This window comes from Papaver somniferum, unplaced genomic scaffold, assembly GCF_003573695.1.
Source record: "Papaver somniferum cultivar HN1 unplaced genomic scaffold, ASM357369v1 unplaced-scaffold_18, whole genome shotgun sequence".
In the NCBI taxonomy this organism is placed as follows: Eukaryota; Viridiplantae; Streptophyta; class Magnoliopsida; order Ranunculales; family Papaveraceae; genus Papaver; species Papaver somniferum.
The window spans coordinates 644930-652668 of NW_020627707.1; positions in this window are offsets into that span (position 1 = coordinate 644930).

Below are 7739 nucleotides of genomic sequence, written 5' to 3' on the forward strand. Positions count from 1 at the left end.
AAATGTTAAGCCTTCCGGTTGAACCATATAGATCTTCTTATCTAGTTCACCATTCAAGAATGTTGTTTTCACATCCATTTGAAACAGTTCCAGATCAAAATGAGCTACAAGAGCAATGATAATTCTAAAAGAATCCTTCTTAGAGACTGGAGAAAAGGTTTCTTCGTAGTCGACACCTTCTTCTTGAGTATAACCCTTCGCTACAAATCTGGCCTTGTATCTTTCTATACTCCCATAAATATTACTTTTAATTTTAAAAATCCATTTACAACCAACAATAGTTGCACCTTTAGGAAGATCAACGATATCCCAAACTCCATTCAAATCCATTAATTTCAGCTCTTCATGAATGGCATGAATCCAACAGTGAGCATTCTTCACATTCACTGCTTGTGAATATGCCAATGGTTCATCTTCATCATCAACTGTACAATCTGATTTGATCATGAACGTACTAAAATCTGGTTTGACAACAGTCTTTCTTGATCTAGATGATCTTCGCAGAACTGATTCACCTTCTTCGGTACCTTTAGAAAATTCTGGAATACCGACGTTAGATTGTTCTGGAGCTGGATTCTCAATATGTATTGAAGGAGTATCTTATTCTTCTTCAAACACAATCGATCTTGGCTCTGAACTCCCGCTGGATTCATCATCTTCTAAAAACTTGCCATTGTTAGTTCCAACACTTTAGAAAGTCTTAGATGGACAATAAAACCTACACCCCTTTGATCTATATGGATAACCAACAATGAAACAACTTGCAATGCGAGAATCAAGTGCCTTTTCAGACGGATTATAAACTCTTGCTTCAGATGGACAACCCCATACATGAAAATGATTAAGGATAGGTTTTCTACTTGTCCACAATTCAAAAGGAGTCGTGGGCACTGCATTACTAGGAACCCGATTCAGTATATATGCTGTCGTCTTCAAGGCTTCTCCCCAAAAAGACTCAGCAAGGGTAGCATTGTATAGCATAGTACCAACCATGTCCTTGTAAGTTCTGTTTCGCCTTTCTTCTACTCCATTTTGCTCTGGTGAACCAGGGGGTAGTGAATTGAGGTACAATACCTTGCTCTCATAGAAAATACAGAAACTTTCCATGATTGTCCCCAAAAGAATCTGACTTTCCATAGTATTCACCTCTCCTATCACATCTCAGCACTTTAATCTTCTTGTCAAGTTGATTTTCCACTTCTGCCTTGTAGGTTTTGAACACCTCAAGAGCATCTGATCTTTGATGAATAAGATACACATAGTCGTAACGTGAGAAGTCATCTATCAAAGTAATAAAGTATCTATGCCCGCCTCTGGAAGCAATAGTAAAAGGACCACATATATCTGTATGCACGACTTCAAGCAAGTCTTTACTACGCGCTGCTGTCTTCTTTCTAGTCTTAACAAGTTTTCCTTTAATACAAGCAATACAAGTACTGAAATCTGAAAAATTCAGTTTCTGCAGAATTCCTTGTCCTATTAGTCTCTCCATACATTCTTTAGATATGTTCCCTAAATGCTGATGCCATAACATATAAGAGGTTTCAGAATTTAAAATTCTTTTAGTACCCTTAGTAGTAGCATTTACATTCATACACAACGCTGAATTTGTAGCACAAAGATTAACATTCAACTTGTATAGATTATCAACTAATGGTGCAAAACCAACAAGTTGAGAATTACGTACATACTTATGGATCCACCACAAACAGAAAAGCAAAAACCTTTGGTATCAAGTATACCAACTGATATCAAACTCCTTCTTATACTAGGTACATAATACACATCAAAAATTACCAAAATGTATCCAGATTCCAGAATTAGTTGTACGTTTCCAACATCTTCAACTTTCACTCCTTGAGCCTTGGGCATGTATAGACACCGCTCTCCCTCACTGAGATTCCTCTTGCTTTTGAGTGCCTGCAAGGAATTAGTGATATGAATTGTTTGTTAGATCATTACTCGGTAAAACTCGCATGTGTTGCTATCTCAAGCATGTTTGTCAATGTTAGTGATCAAAACTATAAGTCTTGATTTCTAACCTATTTGTAGATGTCTCGGATTAGGACATAGATAGTGTAGTTGAGCTTAAATCTCTCGACGTTCATCTCTTGAAAACGAAGAACTACTAAGGGGAGCTTGTGGAACTTCTACGACAGAAGGTATGTGGAGACTTGAACTTATCTATCACTTGGAAAGTCTGTTTCTACTATCTCCTATATTGAGACATAAGTCGTGTTACGATATAGTTTTATTTATACACATTTGAGATTTCGAGCTTAGTATATCTCGCTTACATATTTCTCTAAATATGTGTTGGTAAGCTTTCGCTTCGACCAAGTTCATCCTATATCATGAGAAAATTTCCGAGTAACATCTTACATGGTTTGTGTGATACAATCATTTGATGTAGGCTTGGAATGTTTCAACAATGATTATTTCAATATCTTGAAAATTGCTTTGATGCTAATAGTGTATGGAAACGGCTATTGTCATTATAGAAGAATGTTTCAATGATTGAAATAAAGATTTGATGATGTAACCATCTTTGGATATAAGCATATATAGTATGTTCTCACATTAGTGTATAAGTCCATAAACCGGGAGCCAAGAGTATGCATATGTGTGTATACGAAATTGGTGAAGGAGACAGGTTAAGTATGCATACTCGCACGCATACTGTTGGAAGTTTTTGAACCGGAAATTTCTGCTGAGTTTGGAAACTTGACAAACTCAAAAACCAGTTGCTTAAGTACGCATACCCGTACGCTTACTTAAGTTGGTCACTTTATCAAGTCGGTCAGTTCATGGACTTAAACATTTAAATCATAAGGAATGCAATCTTTGCAAACCGTGGCTATAATGTTCATGATTGATTCAAGTGAATCAAACCGATTTTATTTCAATTGTGTTTTCTAAACAATTGAACAACTCTTAACTAGTTTCATTTGAGTCATTTGAACTAGTTATGGTTAAGATGAGTAAGGTTGATATGAGAGTAATCATATGGCTAACCTCGGTTAACTATTTGTGAACCAACATGGTGTACACGTTTAGGTACGGTTACATAAACCTAAATGAGGGTACATTTCATTTGTGTGTAACAAGCTAAGTTCTATCTAACGGTTGAAAGATATTAGCTTGGTTGAATCAGGGTTTTCATCTAACGGTGAATATTGAATGATTTGTGACCAAGGTAACAACTTGAAGACTTCATTGGGATTGTGAAGCCAGACCCAACTATTCTCTTTGTAGTTGTGTGATCTGATCTTGCTGTTTCTATCGTGTTGAGTGCAATTGAAATAATTGTCTCGAGATTTTATATCTCCGATAGGCAAGATAGAAAAGTAATCACAAACAAACTTCGTCTCATCGTTTGTGATTCCACAATAACTTGTTTCACTAATCGATTAAGTTTATTTTGAGGTGATTGATAACACTAGGTTGCTCTTCGGGAATATAAGTCCAGTTTATCAATTGGTTCATGTTCACCTTGATTTATCTAAAGACGGAACAAAAACTCTTGGGTATTTCTGTGGGAGACAAATTTATTAAATCCTATAGACTTTTCTGTGTGATACAGATTTGTCTATCAAGTCTTCGACTTTGGGTCGTAACAACTCTTAGTTGTGGGTGAGATCAGCTAAGGGAATCAGGTGCATAGTATCCTACTGGGATCAGAGACGTAAGGAGCGCAACTGTTCCTTGACTCAGTGTGAGATTGATTAGGGTTCAACTATAGTCCAGTACGAAGTTAACTGGGAGTAGGCTAGTGTCTGTAGCGGCTTAATACAGTGTGGTGTTCAATCTGGACTAGGTCCCGGGGTTTTTCTACATTTGCGGTTTCCTCGTTAACAAAATTCTGGTGTCTGTGTTATTTCTTTTCCGCATTATATTTTGTTATATAATTGAAATATCACAGGTTGTGCGTTAAGATTAATGAATTAGAATATCCAATATTTGGTTGTTGATTTACATTGTTTGACACTTGGACATTAGTCTTTGGTACCGTTCAAGTAACTCCTCTTATATTCAGTCAAGCTCGCAGATTTCTATTTGTTGATTGCGGATTGAATTAAGAGTTAGAGATATTAAAATATTTGATAAACTTTAATCTAGATTGAGTGTGACTGTCTAGTTGATTCTCTAGAAAGTGTATTGGAGTAAGTCCTCTCAGATTGCCAAACGAATTGTTGGGTGTGGTTGTTAGACCCCGCATTTTCAATTGGTATCAGAGCAGGCAAACACATTAAAGACCTTATAAGTCTGTGTTTGTAGCGATCTAATGAAGGAAAATATCATCTCTAAAAACGCTTCACCATAAATGGATAAACTCAACATCGAGTATGTTTTAGAAACCATCGAAAAGGTTGAGAATCCTGATTTTAAAAAACTTATCAAGTTCTTGTGTCTCGAAAAATTTCGATGGATAAAGGAAGTTGATAATTCTCATTGTGAAGGTTACATGAAAAAACTATTACTCAAGATTGCTCTGAAGAAGTTGTTGAGCTCCAGAAAAAGTTAGATAAACAAATCCAGATCAATTCTGATCTTGCTGCAGAAATTGCAAAGCTTAAGGATTTGAATTCCATGAAGATTTTTTCTAGGATTTTGAATAACAACTCTAATTCTTCATTGAAGAATTGTCGTATGTCAAGTGATAAACAAGGTCTAGGCTTTGTGAAATATGACAGTGCTCAGAACTCTTCGAACAAGGTTAATGATGTTGGCACATGTTTGTCATGTGGTTCTCACAATCACTTTCAACATGTGTGTTTGTCTTTCAATAGAAGTCTAAAGATTGCTAGTGATTTTCAATAAAAAACTATTCAACTTGTGTTATCTCTTAAAAGACATTCAATACTAAGAAGAAAGGACAAAATGTTTAGTAGTGCTAGTATGGGAGATTTTTCTCTGAAGTCAACATCACCCTTTCAATGGTTCCTTGATAGTGGATGTAGCAGGCACATGACTGGAGATCTCTCATGGTTCATCAACTCAAGCAATTTTGATGGTGGACCCGTAACTTTTGGAGATGGAAGCTGATGTTACATAAGCAAGAAAGGAACGATCAAATTACCTGGCGTTCCTGAAATTCATGATGTCGTATATGTTAAAGGTATGACTACTGATCTTATTTCTATAAGTCAAATATGTGACAAGGGCCATAAGATTGTCTTTAATGATAAAGGATGTGACATTTTCGACAAATCTGGAAAAGTGATTTTTCAAGGATCACGTGGCAAAAATAACTGTTATCTTCTAGATATTCAGTTCAGTAACTGTTGCAATTTGACTAACGTTGAATTTCACACCTTTGGCATGAACGTTTTGGTCACGTCAATTATCGTCTTCTAACTAAGATCATTAATAAAGAACTTGTTAGAGGCGTTCCCAAAATCAACGCTAAGGTTGAAGGTGTATGTGGTGCCTGTCAAAAGGGTAAACAAACGAAAGTTCCACACAGGTCATCCCGAAGTATTCTCACCAGAGCTTCACTTGATTTAATTCATATGGATCTTTTTGGCCCAATTCAACAATCTACAATGGCTGGTAAGAAGTATGCTTTGGTTTTGGTAGATGATTACACCAGATTCACCTGGGTGGCATTCTTGGCTCACAAGAATGAAACTCTCTGTGAGTTCAAGATTATTGTTAATAGAATCCAGAATGAGCAAGGTCGCAAACTAAAGAAAATTAGAAGCGATTGTGGCACAAAATTCAAAGACACCAAGGTATTTGAATACTGTGACTCTCTGGGAATTATTCAACAATACTCACCATCTATCACTCCGCAAGCAAATGGAGTTGCAGAAAGGAAGAATAGAAATATTCAGGAAATGGCCAGGATAGTTCTCCATAACAAAAACCTACCATTAAGGTTTCGGGGTGAGGCTGTTTTTACAGCTTGCTATTTGATCAATCGTGTTTACTTACGGTCAAAGACTATAAACACTCCCTATGAGTTGTGGTACGGTAGGAAACCCAACTTACACTATCTCAGAGTGTTCGGCAGTAAGTGCTACATTATAAAGGATCGAGAACAGAAAGGGAAGTTTGATTCAAAAAGCGATGAGGGAATTTTTCTCGGCTATGCATCTGACAGTCGTGGTTTCCGAGTCTTTAATCTCAGAACCCAAGTCATGATGGAATCAGCTAATGTTATCATTGATGATCTAAGTAACTTTCATCACGATGACTCTCCTACTGAATTGCCTCCTACCGAGACAATTGAGAATGTCAAAGAAACGTCAGAATCAGAAGAAGTTGTTCCAACGGTTGCTGATCCTGATATCTCTAGTGATGAGGAGAAAAATTCTAGTCAGGATGTTCCTCTTGAACAAGAGCGTGTCTCCGCACGACACCTTTGGGTTCAAAGGAATCATGATACTAACAATATTATTGATGGCAAGGACTCTACTGCTAAGACGAGAGGTCAACTTCAAAATATTTGCAATTTTGGTTGTTATCTATCGCAAGTGGAACCTAGAAACATTGATGAAGCTCTTAGTGATCCCTTTTGGGTGAACGCAATGCATGAAGAGTTAAATCAATTTGAAAGATAAGACGTATGGAAACTCGTACCTTGTCCCCCCAATATAAATATTGTTGGTACTAAATGGATATTCAAGAACAAGTCTGATGAATTTGGCACCATTGTCAGAAACAAAGATAGACTTGTCGCTCAGGGATATTCACACATTGAAGGAATCGATTTTGACGAAACCTTTTCTCCTGTGGCACGTCTTGAGTCCATTCGTTTGTTGTTAGATCATGCTTGTGTTCTTAAGGTTAAGCTGTTTCAGATGGACATTAAATCCGCCTTCCTAAATAGAAACTTAAAGGAAGAGGTCTATGTCGCTGTAGTTGCAGGAAATCCTACAACACACCCCTTGTATTATCATGACTATGATTTCTAGATTTAAACTTATTTGATATGAAAATAAAGATAAAGATAATGAAAATAAAAAATAAGACAAAAGATTTACGTGGTTCGATCAACGTGATCTACATCCACGGGGTTAGGGATCTTCACTATGATTGTTTGTAATTACATATGGATTACAATTGAGACTCCATTAATGAGTATTTGGAGCTCTTGGTTGAAGAAGGAAGAAGAAGATAATAATACAAATTCTGCTCTCTCTCTCTCTCTACAAATGTGTCCTCCCTAAAGTGTCTCTCTCCTTTTTCTTTTTGATTATCCTCCTTTCTTTTTCTTGCCTTCACTTTATATAGGTATTTACATAATGGATGACAGCTCATATATGGTGGGGTACAACTCATATTCTCCCATTTTCGGATCCCGCGCTACGTTCTCTCAGGCTCTCATTACAATTTCGCAGGCTCTGCTACATTCTCGCAAGCTTTACTATTGTGCGATATTTGGATCCTACATCTTGCCTCTTTTTCCTTGAATATTTCTTGAAGAGCGATCTTTAAGGAAAAATCCACTTTGTAGTAGTAGTTGTTGGAGGAACGAGCGAAAGAATATTGGACTTGAAAAGTACGTACTTGCCTCTATTCTTTTGTGAAGTTCCGGAGCGTTGCGAAGTAAATAAGAAGTATCATCTCTTGAAGTATGTGAAGTATGAAGTATCCTTGAAGAAGTATAAGAAGTACTCAATCCTCGAAATATATAAGAAGTATGAAGTATCCTTTGAGAAGTATAAGAAGTACTTAATCCTCGAAATATATAAGAAGTATGAAGTATCCTTTGAGAAGTATAAGAAGTATCC